The sequence below is a fragment of the Pteronotus mesoamericanus genome, unplaced genomic scaffold, assembly GCF_021234165.1.
Source record: "Pteronotus mesoamericanus isolate MK-2021 breed Mesoamerican mustached bat unplaced genomic scaffold, CSHL_Meso_final contig_74, whole genome shotgun sequence".
NCBI lineage: Eukaryota > Metazoa > Chordata > Mammalia > Chiroptera > Mormoopidae > Pteronotus > Pteronotus mesoamericanus.
In genome coordinates this window covers 4,542,185-4,554,077 of record NW_026555247.1, presented here as the reverse complement: position 1 = coordinate 4,554,077, position 11,893 = coordinate 4,542,185, and positions in this window count along the sequence as shown.

The window sequence follows — 11,893 nt, the reverse complement described above, 5'->3', positions numbered from 1 at the left end:
TCTAAGGTCAGGAAACCACTACATTCCAAAGTTTACTGACATGGTGTGAGGATGAGGAGAACACCATGATAAGGAAGCCACACTACTGCTGCTTGACCATATTTTGCCATACCTGCTACACTTCACACCAGGTTAAATGCCTTGTATCATTCCTCTTGCCACTTGTGAACCTCATGTCTGGACATGGGTTCTCTGTCACCACTGCCTCAGAAAAATTATTTTTATGATAATGCTTGCCAGCATTAATACAGCCTCCACCTTACTTCTGCCTTCTTGGCTGAAACTAAGTTATCTTCAGAACTCTAGCTGCAAGAAAGTCTAAGGAATACAGCTTTTAGCTTTCTATCTACTTTACAGGAAGACTCACTGTAGAATGGAGGTTCAACATCAAGCCTGCTCATCCACCACACACCTGCAAGCTTAAGCTGAGACAAGGCACTCTGATCTAGAAAGAAAATAGCCATTCTCATTGTTCATAGGCTCAAAACAATTGTGAGCCACTTGTCATTATTTGGGGTTTCTCGAAATAATTTATCCACTCTTAAAGTAAAAAAGGTAAGTGAAAGAATTTTAACATGGCCACCAAACTCCATAAAATGTTTTCATTTTCTTTTCCTATTGCTAGAAATTTTATAATAACCAAATTTAGTAAGCACATTGATCAATTTGTTAGGTTTTATTGGGTTGCAAGTTTGAGTTTCCAGTTTTTATTTTTCATTTTCTAACACTTCCACAATTCTTTGCGCTCAGAAATAAAACATAGCTAAGGCTTACTTCACAGATACTGTGATTTCAGAACACCGCAATAAAATGAGTCACGTTAATTTTTTGGTTTCTCAGTAAATATAAAAGTTATACTTACACTATAGTCTAATAAGTGTGTAGCATTACATCTAAAAAATGTACATATCTTAATTGAAAAATATATTATTGCTAGAAAATGCTAACCATCATCTGAACCTTTAGTGAGTCATGATTTTATTGCTGGTGGAGGGTATTTTATCAATGTTGATGGCTGCTGACCAGGGTAGTGGTTGTTGAAGGTGGGGAGGTTGTGGCAATTTTTAAAAATAAAACAATGAAGTTGCTGAATCAATTATCTCTTCCTTTCACAAAGGATTTTTCTGTAGCTTGTGATACTGTCTGATGACATTTTACCCATAAAACTTTCAAAAGCCTCTCAAACCCTGCTGCTTTATCAAATAAGTTTATGTAATGTTCTAAAGCCTTTGTTTGTCATTTCAACAATTTTTGCAGCATCTTCATCAAGAGGTAGATTCCATCTAAAGAAAACACTTTCTCATTCATAAGAAGCAACTCCTCATTTATTCAAGTTTTATCATGAGATTGCAGCAAGTCAGTCACATCTTTAAGCTTCAGTTCTAATTCTAGTTCTCATTCTTTCTACCACATCTCCAGTTACTTCCTCCACTGAAGTCCAATCCCTGATCCAATCTTAACCCCCAGTCCAGGCACATATGGCAGGCAACCAATTGATAGATTTTTCTCGTATCAATGTTTCTCTCCCTTTCTCCCTTTCTAAAAGCAATGAAAAAATGTTCTCAGGTGAAGATTAAAAAAAAAAAAAAAATTTCTTTATAGCAACTTCATAGCTCTTCTTATTGACTTAGCTATTTTTGGCCTTCAGCATTCCTATATAAATTTTCAAAACATTAATTTCCACACACACAAAAAGACAGCAAGGCTTTTAATTGGGACTGCATTCAACCTGTAGGTCAATCTGGGGAGAATTAATATCTTTTCGATCTTTTTTCCAGTCTATGAGTATGGTTAGCCACTGCACAGAAATAAAACTGACATACTTGCAAATGTCATAATTGTGTATGTAGAGGTCTAAAAGCATAAAGTGTTATAATTAAGTGAATTTTCAAAGGCCCATGGATACAAAATCAATATACGGAAATAAGTTGTTTTTCTGTTTACTATCAGCAATTGGAGAACGAAATTTTTTAATGATACCATTTACAGTAAAATAAATCCATTGAAAGATGTGTGAGACATCCATTAAGAAAATTATGAAACATTCAGAAAAATTAAAGACTGATGTGCATGTAAGTAATTTTTTAAAGTAGAGCATTTTCATATAAAATGACTAAAATAAATTGTTATATTCTGAGGACCTAATGAGATTTTAGTCTTTACACTTGGAAATGTTAATCACAATTATTCTTTATAATTTTCACTAAATGAATCACTTTCTAGTTGAATAATATGTATGCATAAAGCTGTACTCAGTGCTTTAGGTATATTTTATTCTGTACTCAGTGCTTTAGGTATATTTTATTCCAACTCTTTTATGTTTTTAATGTTATTTTCTTTCAGTAAAATTTATAATTATTGCAATGAATCAAAGAATTGCAAAAGTACATATGGTAAACTAAAGCTGCCCTGCCTAAACCCCACTCTCACCCTACCACTTCCTTAGTAACCAATAATACAGTTTAGTGTGTTTGCTAATGGATTATTTCTAAAGTATATATAACTTGAATTTTTGTGAGGGTAGGAAAAGACTAATATTAATTCCACTTCACACATTAAAAGCCTGAAATACAAAGAAATGAAATATGTTCTGTTTTGTCAAATGTTAATGAGTTATTATATGACAACTAAAATGCAATATTTGTCCCGAGCTATTGTTTCCTGTAAAGTATTTTGAGATGTTAAAGATACAGGGGGAAAATGAAAATGCTTATAAACGTATAATTTAAAATTCTTGAATAGAATAATATTTATTTGTTGTTTAATTCTATATGTATGGTTCCTGGTAGGTTTTAAAAAGTTGCTATACAGGATGATTTGCCCATTAAATTGAATACAATGGTTTATTTGCCCACATCACTGTCAGTGTGAAATTTAACTTTTACTTGGACTAATTGTTTAAGAAAGTCTACAACTTACTAAGATAGCAAAAATGTAATATTAGTCCAGCTAAATAAAAGAAAACATTCTGGATCTTTCTTTGGCTAAATGGATGCTTCTTAGATCTCCTCATTATGCCTGGTTAAGGAGTCACTGATTCTATGTGATGTAAGCCCTGTTACGTGTGTAACACATTTGCCAACTCTACTCAGATCCGACATTCATTCAAAATATGTCAGGTAACCAAAAGAACGACTGTCTTGAGCTCTGGCTGGTGTGGCTCAGTAGATTGAGTGCCAGCCTGTGAAGCAAGGGGTCACTAGTTCAGTTCCCAGTCAGGGCATATGCCTGGGTTGCAGGCCACGTCCCCAGTAGGGAGCACATGAGAAGCAGCCACACATTAATGTTTCTCTCTCTTCTCCTTCCCTTTCCCTCTCTCTAAAAAATAAAAATCTTCAAAAGAAAAAAGACTGTCTTGAAATGAGGGATAAATGAGGTCAAGTATATAACTACCAAAAGAAAAAAAAAACTAAATATTTTCTCCATTATTACCTCATGATTTTGAAACTATCAAAGAATGTTTCAAAGACAAAACATGACTTTGAGCTTTATAAAAATGAACTAGAACATGTACCATATGTATATGTAAATGCAGAGACTGTACCTACAAATCAATACAAAATTCTACTAGTGGTTAGTAATAGTGGTTGGTTCTTTGAAAGGAGCTCAATGACTGGGAGCCAAAGGAGGAAGGAAAAACTACTTTCCATTTATATTTCTTTTGTAACTGGTTGGATTTTTTACATGTATTTGATACAGTCAAATAAATACCCTTCAATTTAAAAAGTATCTGAATGCTGGTTTGAGGGCCAGTGCAGGGTGGAGGGGAATAAAGGGGAGAAAAAAATGGGACAACTGTAATAGCATAATCAATAAAATATATATTTTAAAAAATAAAAAAATAAATAAATAAATAAATAGTAAATAAAGTGAGTACTGGTGTCCACAAAAAAAAATAATAATAAAAAAAAAATAAAAAGTATCTGATTTAATTCTCACTAATAACTCTGTGAAGTAGCTATCACTACCGCTAATTTATAGAGGAGGAAACAAAATGTTTGATCCTCTGTTCTAGGGCACAAAGCTGTAAATCTCAATTTTCCATCTGCGGTATGAAAGTGAAGGAAATCAGTCATGAATTAAATCTTGATTCTTCTCTTACCAGACTTTAGTAGATTTCACATATTGTAACCTATTATTTAAAGGGGGAAAAAACTTGAAGTCCACTGTCATGGTATGGAAAAAATGCCTATTGGTTCTCTTAAGCTTTTTAGTAGGCCAAGATTAAAGGAACATTTCAAAAAATGCAAAATAACACTAATAGAGTAATGGGTGTCATTTTTTTTACTGGATTGAAAGCCTCTATTTGATTTTATGCACTTCATGAAGGAACTATTAAATAAATTATGAGCCCTAGAGATTATTTCTCTTTTATATGTCATTTAACAGGAATTTTATTTGTTAAAATTCATTTCTTGACATTGTTCAATTGAATACATATTGTACATTTTCATTATTTAATCATAGTAAGAAACTAATAGTTTTTACATCATATATTCATTACATTCTATGTCAGCTACAGCTAACTTCTATACTGCTCTTTCTTTGATAAGAATTCCTAGATCTGTCCTGTTACAATGTTGTTATTCTAATTACCTATGTAATTATACTGCATTAAACACTGCTATCTAAAGGCTCATTTACTTTCTTGATTATAGTCATAGTATTGATTTTTTTATTATGCAAAAATTCAAAATGTATTTTATACCTGCCACAATTAATAATAAAATGTTATTTTTATATTTGTTACAAATTGCTCTTTTTTAAAATATATAATCTTTACTATATTTTTTTCATTACCATTTAGCCATGACTATTTTGTAGCTACCTATTTGTAGTACAGATTATAGTTAAGATTACTTCTTAATCCCCTTACCTTTTCACCCATTCTACCCCTCTTTCCTCCCATCAGGCAACTATCTGGTAACTACTTTTTTCTTGCTGCTTTTAAGAGTCTCTCTTTATCTTTAATCTTTGGCCTGTTAATTATGATGTGTCTTGGAGTGGGTCTCTTTGCACCCATGTTGTTTGGGACTCTTTGTGCTTCCTGGACTTGCATATCTTTTTCCTTCACCAAATTAGGGACGTGTTCTCTCACTATTTTTTCAGATTTCCAATTTCTTGCTCTTTCTCTTCTCTTTCTGGTACCTCTATGAGGTGAATGTTGGACCTCTTGAAGTTGTCCCAGAGGCTATTTATACTATTGTCATGTTTTTGGATTCTTTTTTCTTGTTCTGCATGGGGGGGTTTTTTGTGTGGCTTTTTTTTTTGTTTTGTTTTTTGGGTTTTTTGCTTCCTTATGTTCTAAATAATTGATTTGATTCTCAGCTTCATCCACTCTATTGTTGTTTCCCTATAAATTGTTATTCAATTAGTGTGTCCATTTTTGACTGGGTCTTTTTTATACTGCTGAGGTCCTCACTAAGTTCCTCCAGCATCCTTATAGTGTTTTGAACTCTGCAGCTGATAGATTGCTTATCTCCATTTCATTTAGCTCTTTTTCTGCAGTTTTGATCTGTTCTTTCATTTGGGCTATGTTTCTTTGTCTCCTTGTTTTGGCAGCCTCCCTGTATTTGTTTCTATGTATTAGGTAGAGCTGCTTTGACTCCATGTCTTGGTAGTGTGGCCTAATGTAGGTGTCCTATAGGGTCTGGTGGCATAGCCTCCCCCTATCACTCAGGCTGGGTACTTGATGCACACCATTTCTGTGGGCTAAGTACACCCTCCTCTTGTAGTTGAGCCTTGGTTGCTCTTGGAAGATCAATGGGAGGGATTTACCCAGGCCGGTTCAGCTGCAAGGACTAACGTGACCACTGACTACCAACCTCCACTGTCCTTGGAGGATCAGCTGTGCAGGGCAGGGTGGTGGTAATCCATCGTCGTCTGTAGCTGTCTACAGGGTGCACTGGCCCTGGGGTTTCCTGGGCGGTGCAGGCCAAGGTCAGCCTCCACCTATGTTTTATACATGACACCCTGCCTGAGATGTAGAACAACCTGAGATGGCTGCTACTTGTGCTGGGCTTCAAGATTCCCAGGTGAAGCCAAGCTGTGAATCTAATCTAGCTGTTGCTAGGGCTCACTGAAGCCAGCTGTTGCTTGTTTGATAGGAAATAGGAGCCAAGAGCAGCCATTCTTAGGGAAAAGCAGTTTGGGTGGACCCATAAATTGGGTGGAGTAGAATTTCTGTGGATCTCCAAGGTGTGTCACACAGTGTTAGCCCGGTTGATGGAGTCTCAGACATGGCACCGGCTTGCTGGTTCTGTGGGGTGAGGGTCTAGCAAAGGGACAATGGCCTCTGCTCGCCTTGATGCCAGACACTTCAGTTTTTCCCTGTATACCACTGGTACCTTTCAAGCTGCAACAGCAGTGCTGGAGCTCAGAGAGAGTGATTCTGTGTAGGTGAGTCCATGTGTGGGTTCTTTAAGAGGAACTGCTTGGGGCTCCAAAAGTTTCTTCCATCGACTCAATCCCCTCTGGTTTTTGCAGTCAGAAGTTGTGTGGACTTATCATCCTGGTACTGGAATCCTAAGCTGGGGGACATGGTGTGGCTCTGGGACTCCTCATTCCCATGATATCCCTTCCAAATTTTTATCCATGTGGGTGTGAGACCAGCTCATTCTGTATCTGTGCCCTACCTACCAGTCTGGATGGATGTGGTTTCTTTAATTCTGTAGTTGTCAGACTTCCATTCAGCTCTATTTCTGACATTCCTGAGTGGTGGTTCTGTATTTTAGTTGTAATTTTGATGTGGTTGTGCGAAGAGGCAAGCCTTGTCTGCTTACACTCCCATCTTGACAGGAAGTCCTCACAAATTGTTCTTTTAAAAAATAATGAAACAAAGCTGGCTGGTGTGGCTCAATGGATTAGTGCCAACCTGCAAACTAAAGGGTCGCCAGTTCAATTCCCATTCAGCGCACATGATTGGGTTTCAGGCTAGATCCTCAGTAGAGGATGCACGAGAGGCAACCACACATTGATGTTTCTCTCCCTCTCTTTCTCCCTTCCCTTCTCTCTAAAAATACATAAATAAAATCTTTTAAAAAATAATTAAACATTAAAAATTTAATCCAAGTTCTCTTTGTATTTCCTTATCATTTCTATTCTCTTTCTTTTCTCCTCCAAAGCAGTAACTACTTTAATTTCATATGTATTAGTCATTCATATTCTAGCCCTTCACTGAATATGCATATACCTCTATATATGGATATAAAGTTGTTGTATGTGGCTTTTACATTCCTATAAATGGCTTTATACTTTCCATGTGTAATATTCTGAACTTCTTTATTTCATTTATCATTGGTACTTATGGTATTTTTAATCTAAGTATTTACTTCATTACAGGAAATAATAGCATTAGGACTTTCTATAATAATAGTTGTCTCCCAAATATAAACTTTTTGTCTATCTAAAGCTTAGCAACCCCTTGTAATTGGTGTTAAGTCAGCTTCACTATAATTGACTGACTTTCTAAGCAGAATATATTTATGTAAAAATCACATTGTCAAATATGAAGCACATTGAAATCTTATATTTTAGTGGCATATCCATTCCAACCAGGCTTTCAAGAATGTGCATTTGATACTATAGAAAAACTGAAACACCCTCATAATTGTATACCTACTGAGACTGTATTTCTCATTAGTTTATTTATTTCATGAATTAGTCTGTTAAATGATCCACAGCTCCACCATAAATGCTCAAAAACTAAAAACAGTATGCTATCATATAACAATAATTATCATCTTAATCACATTTTTATAAATTATGTAATTAATAATTTCCCTTTATAAAAGTAATGTCAACCTAGAAAAAGACATAATTAGCAAGGAGTCATCAGTTTCAGGAACAAAACTAGGATTCCTACTATTCAACCTTATTCTGAGGATCTTGACAAAGACAACAAGATGAGAAAAAGCAATATGTATTATAAATATTGAAAGAAAGAAGTAAATCTGTTATTATTTGCTAATTATATAGGTATTTTTAACCAAAAATATTCAAAATAACTAACTGAAAAATTACAAGAACAAGAGAACTTAGTCATGTTCAGCCTTCATAATTGTTTTTGTTGACTCATAATATTTTTAACCTTTTTCTAGTTACTGATTGTTAAAAAATCAATATTTAATTAAAACCTGATTTCCAGTAAGTCTTTGTTTCTCAAGAGTAAGTAACACTGAATCATACACAGGCAGCAATTGCCTGTAACTATTTCTGACAGTGTAAATGCTTAAATTCACCCAGTCCTTACCTGGGCCATTTACTTGTGTTATCTGTTTGGTATTTAAAATCATCTGAAGTTTCCAGTGTTGCTGAAAAGATAACATTTAGACTTGAAATCTTCCAAAAACAAAATTAAACCATAAATGACACTGAGGAATATATTTGAAACATATAAAAGGCAAAAGGTTAAAATTTTAAAAATCCAGCCAACCGACAGTTAAAAAAAAAAGGAAGGAGGGGGGAGGAAGGAAAGAAAAGGAAGAAGGAAGAAAGGAATCCTTTAAAAAAAATAAGCTAAATGTGAAAAAAGCCAGACACTGAAGAACAAATACTACACTATCTCACTTGTATGAGATATATAAAATAGTTAAACTCAGAAGCAGAGAGTTGAATCATGCACCAGGACCTGCAGAGAGGAGGAAATGGGGAAGTGTTGGTATGAGGGTACAAAGTTTCAGTTATTCAAGATGAGTAAGTCCTAGAGAGCTACTGTATAGCATAGTATTTATAGTTAATAGTATTCTATTACATACTTAAAAATTTGCTGTGACAGTAGATCTTATATTAAACGTTCTTATGACATGCATAATAAATAGGGTGGTAGAATCATTTGGAGGTGATATGTTTATGACATTATGGCATTGATTGTGGCAATGGTTTCACATGTGTATACTTACCTACATACTCATCAATTTGTATACATTAAATATGTACAACTTTTTCCATGTTAATCATATCTCACTTAAGTGGTTTAGAATATATATAAACCAAATTGTGTGTGTGTGTGTGTGTGTGTGTGTGTGTGTGTGTGTGGCTTTTGATAGGGAATTTCACTTCTATGAATTGACCCTGTGGAAATGCTCACACATATGTACCAAAATATACATGCATCAGGACACTTATTGCAATATAAGGGTGCATTACTGAGACATTAGTGTCTTATCATCATCATATTTGTGTTTCATGATCCTCTTGAACATAACTCCAACCCAGGCTTTATTTTGAGTGGTCTGTGTTTTTAAAGGAGAATTCAGATGGATGATATCAATACTAAAGGTAAATCAATACTAAAGGTAAAAGCAAAGAAAGTTGGTCTAAGGGAGACTGAGGGTGATCTAAGTTACTCCAAGATTGGGAAAGAAGGTGGAAAGGGTGGGAAGGAAACAATGGAGGATTCAGAACCCCATGTAGCTCTTGTATAAGGAATTTTATAGGGATAGATGTGTGAGTACCAAAGAGAACTGGCCGTTACAGCACAGATTCTGAGGATGGTTTCAATGGTAGCATCCAAATTGGGTAACAGTAAGATTGGCAGTATTAGTGGCAACAACTATGGATTAAGTTCCATATCCCTCCCATTTTCCTGAATCAAGATAAGCTCCTAGATTCCAGTGGAGATGGGGTAAAGACCTAAATAACAACTGATATAGGAGTTACAATATATATTGTCCAAGATGGGATACTTTTAAAAGAGAAAGAGGGTTAATTACACCAACACAACCAGAGTGAACTGGGACATATGGTCACCCCACTGATAATAAGTGTCTTAAATACTTTGGGAAACACGGAAAATAGAGGACTATATATACATGGATGCTACTGCATATAGAAAAATATTACATTTTTGGGGGTGTCATGGAACAATTTATATAATTTCTATAATTAAAAAGTTTAAAATAAAATATCTTAATTTATTAACAACTCAATTACAAAATTCTACGTAACCATGCTTAAAATAAAATATATGTATAGCAGTGAAAAGATTACTACAATATAATAAAATTATAAAAGCTCCCTGTGATTTTGTGCTGTTGTCAGTTGGTTATACTGGAACTATGATTCCCACAATTCCATGTGCTGTATGATAGTGGACTAGAGTTGGCCAAAAGAGATTTACTTGAGATTTGAGATGTGGAAGTAATGCATCAGACATTATTCCCTGAAGGTCTTCATGGTTAAATAGGGTAGCTTATGTGCATTATTACTGCTTCTAGGACTCTAATTTAGAAATTCTAGCCAACTATTGATTGTATTTCAATATTCATGTGATATTTTTTCATATTTCAATATTCATGTGATTTTTTTTCAAGGAGATTATTTTCAATTGTACAAAAACTCCTTGATTACAGAATAGTCTCCATTATTGTCTGCAAAGCATTTTTATTTGTAAGCTGTCTCAGGTTTTTTTTCCCCTCAGCTTAGTTAGTCCTTTCTTCAGAACATGGCACATAAAATTGCCCACAATCAGTAATTCATCCTTTATAATGTCCCTTGAAATAGTTATCTCTATTTTTATTGGCGTGTATTAATTACATGTGTTCAATATATCCTTTTAGAATCTAGAGTGTAATTACAATGAGATTTTACACACAATTACAAACACAACTCCTTATAATTGCTTCAGGTGTTGCCTTATGTCTAGAGGGTATTTTCAATCTTTTTTTCAATTTCTCATGGAATTTATATAATTACTTATTTTTTAAGTCTCAGGATTTCACAGCTTTCACCTAAGTATCAGCCTCACTTTTAAAAATCATTATTTCTTCTTTCAATTATAACTTCTTTCACATGAAATCACTTCAGGCTTGAAGTAGCTAGCTTCCTGTTACTGAATTTTTATACATATGGCTCCTTTTTGCCTCTGGCACTATTTCAGCATATTTTTCTACTATTAAGTAATATAGTTTATACCTAATCAGTTTTAGAAAAATTTGGAGAAAAAAATCATTGTATGAATGTTTGCATTCATACAATCCTGGCTTCAGTCTTAGTCATTATTACATTAACATTACCTCAACTCTCTCATATACATAGAACAAATCAAGTCTTTATGAATGTGGTTTAGAATCTTTAGGGTCTGTATAACTGCCTTATTACAATTTTGCTCAGTCACCAGTACAGCATTAGTCAGGAGAGGCTGGATTGTGCTGTGGTATCAAACAATCCCCTAAATCTCGGTGGCCTATGGAAACAAAGGTTTATTTCTCCCTCACATACTACATGGGTCAGCTGCAGCTTTGTTCCACATGCTATTCACCCCGGGAACCTGGCTGATGGAGAAGCTTCTGTCTGGAAGATCACTGATCATCATGGCAGAGGACAGAGAACATGGTGACTCTGGAGCTAACTCAATGCCTCTACTAGACATGACACATGTCACTTCCACTCACATCTCAGGCCAAAGCAAGTGATAAGACCAAGCCTGCCATCAAGGAAGTAAGAATACGTAATGTTCTGAGAGACAAGGACAAGAAGTATTGGGGAACAATAATGTATACTACCACAATTATTTTCTTTTTCTTGTCCAACAAATCAAAGCTTTCATACATGACTGCCTCAAATAAATACCCAGGATTTACTGAGAGAAAGTGGTGTGATTTACCTTCTTTGTTTCCCCCTATTTAGTATAATCTTTTCCATTTTTCCCTTTCAAGCTATATTTCTTAGAGTCACATAATTTTAATGTTGGAAGTAACCTAACAGATGACCCAACTCAAGCTACTTATTGTATCAATACTCAGGAAAGAAATTGTAACATGTCCTTGTTCTAACTTGCAATTAGACCCAAAGAAGGACAGAACCCAGGTCTCCCAACTTGTAACTGAATGCTGCTTCTATCACATACAGCTTTTGTTCCCAAAGCTTTTATTAAAATGATGTGCTTTTAAAT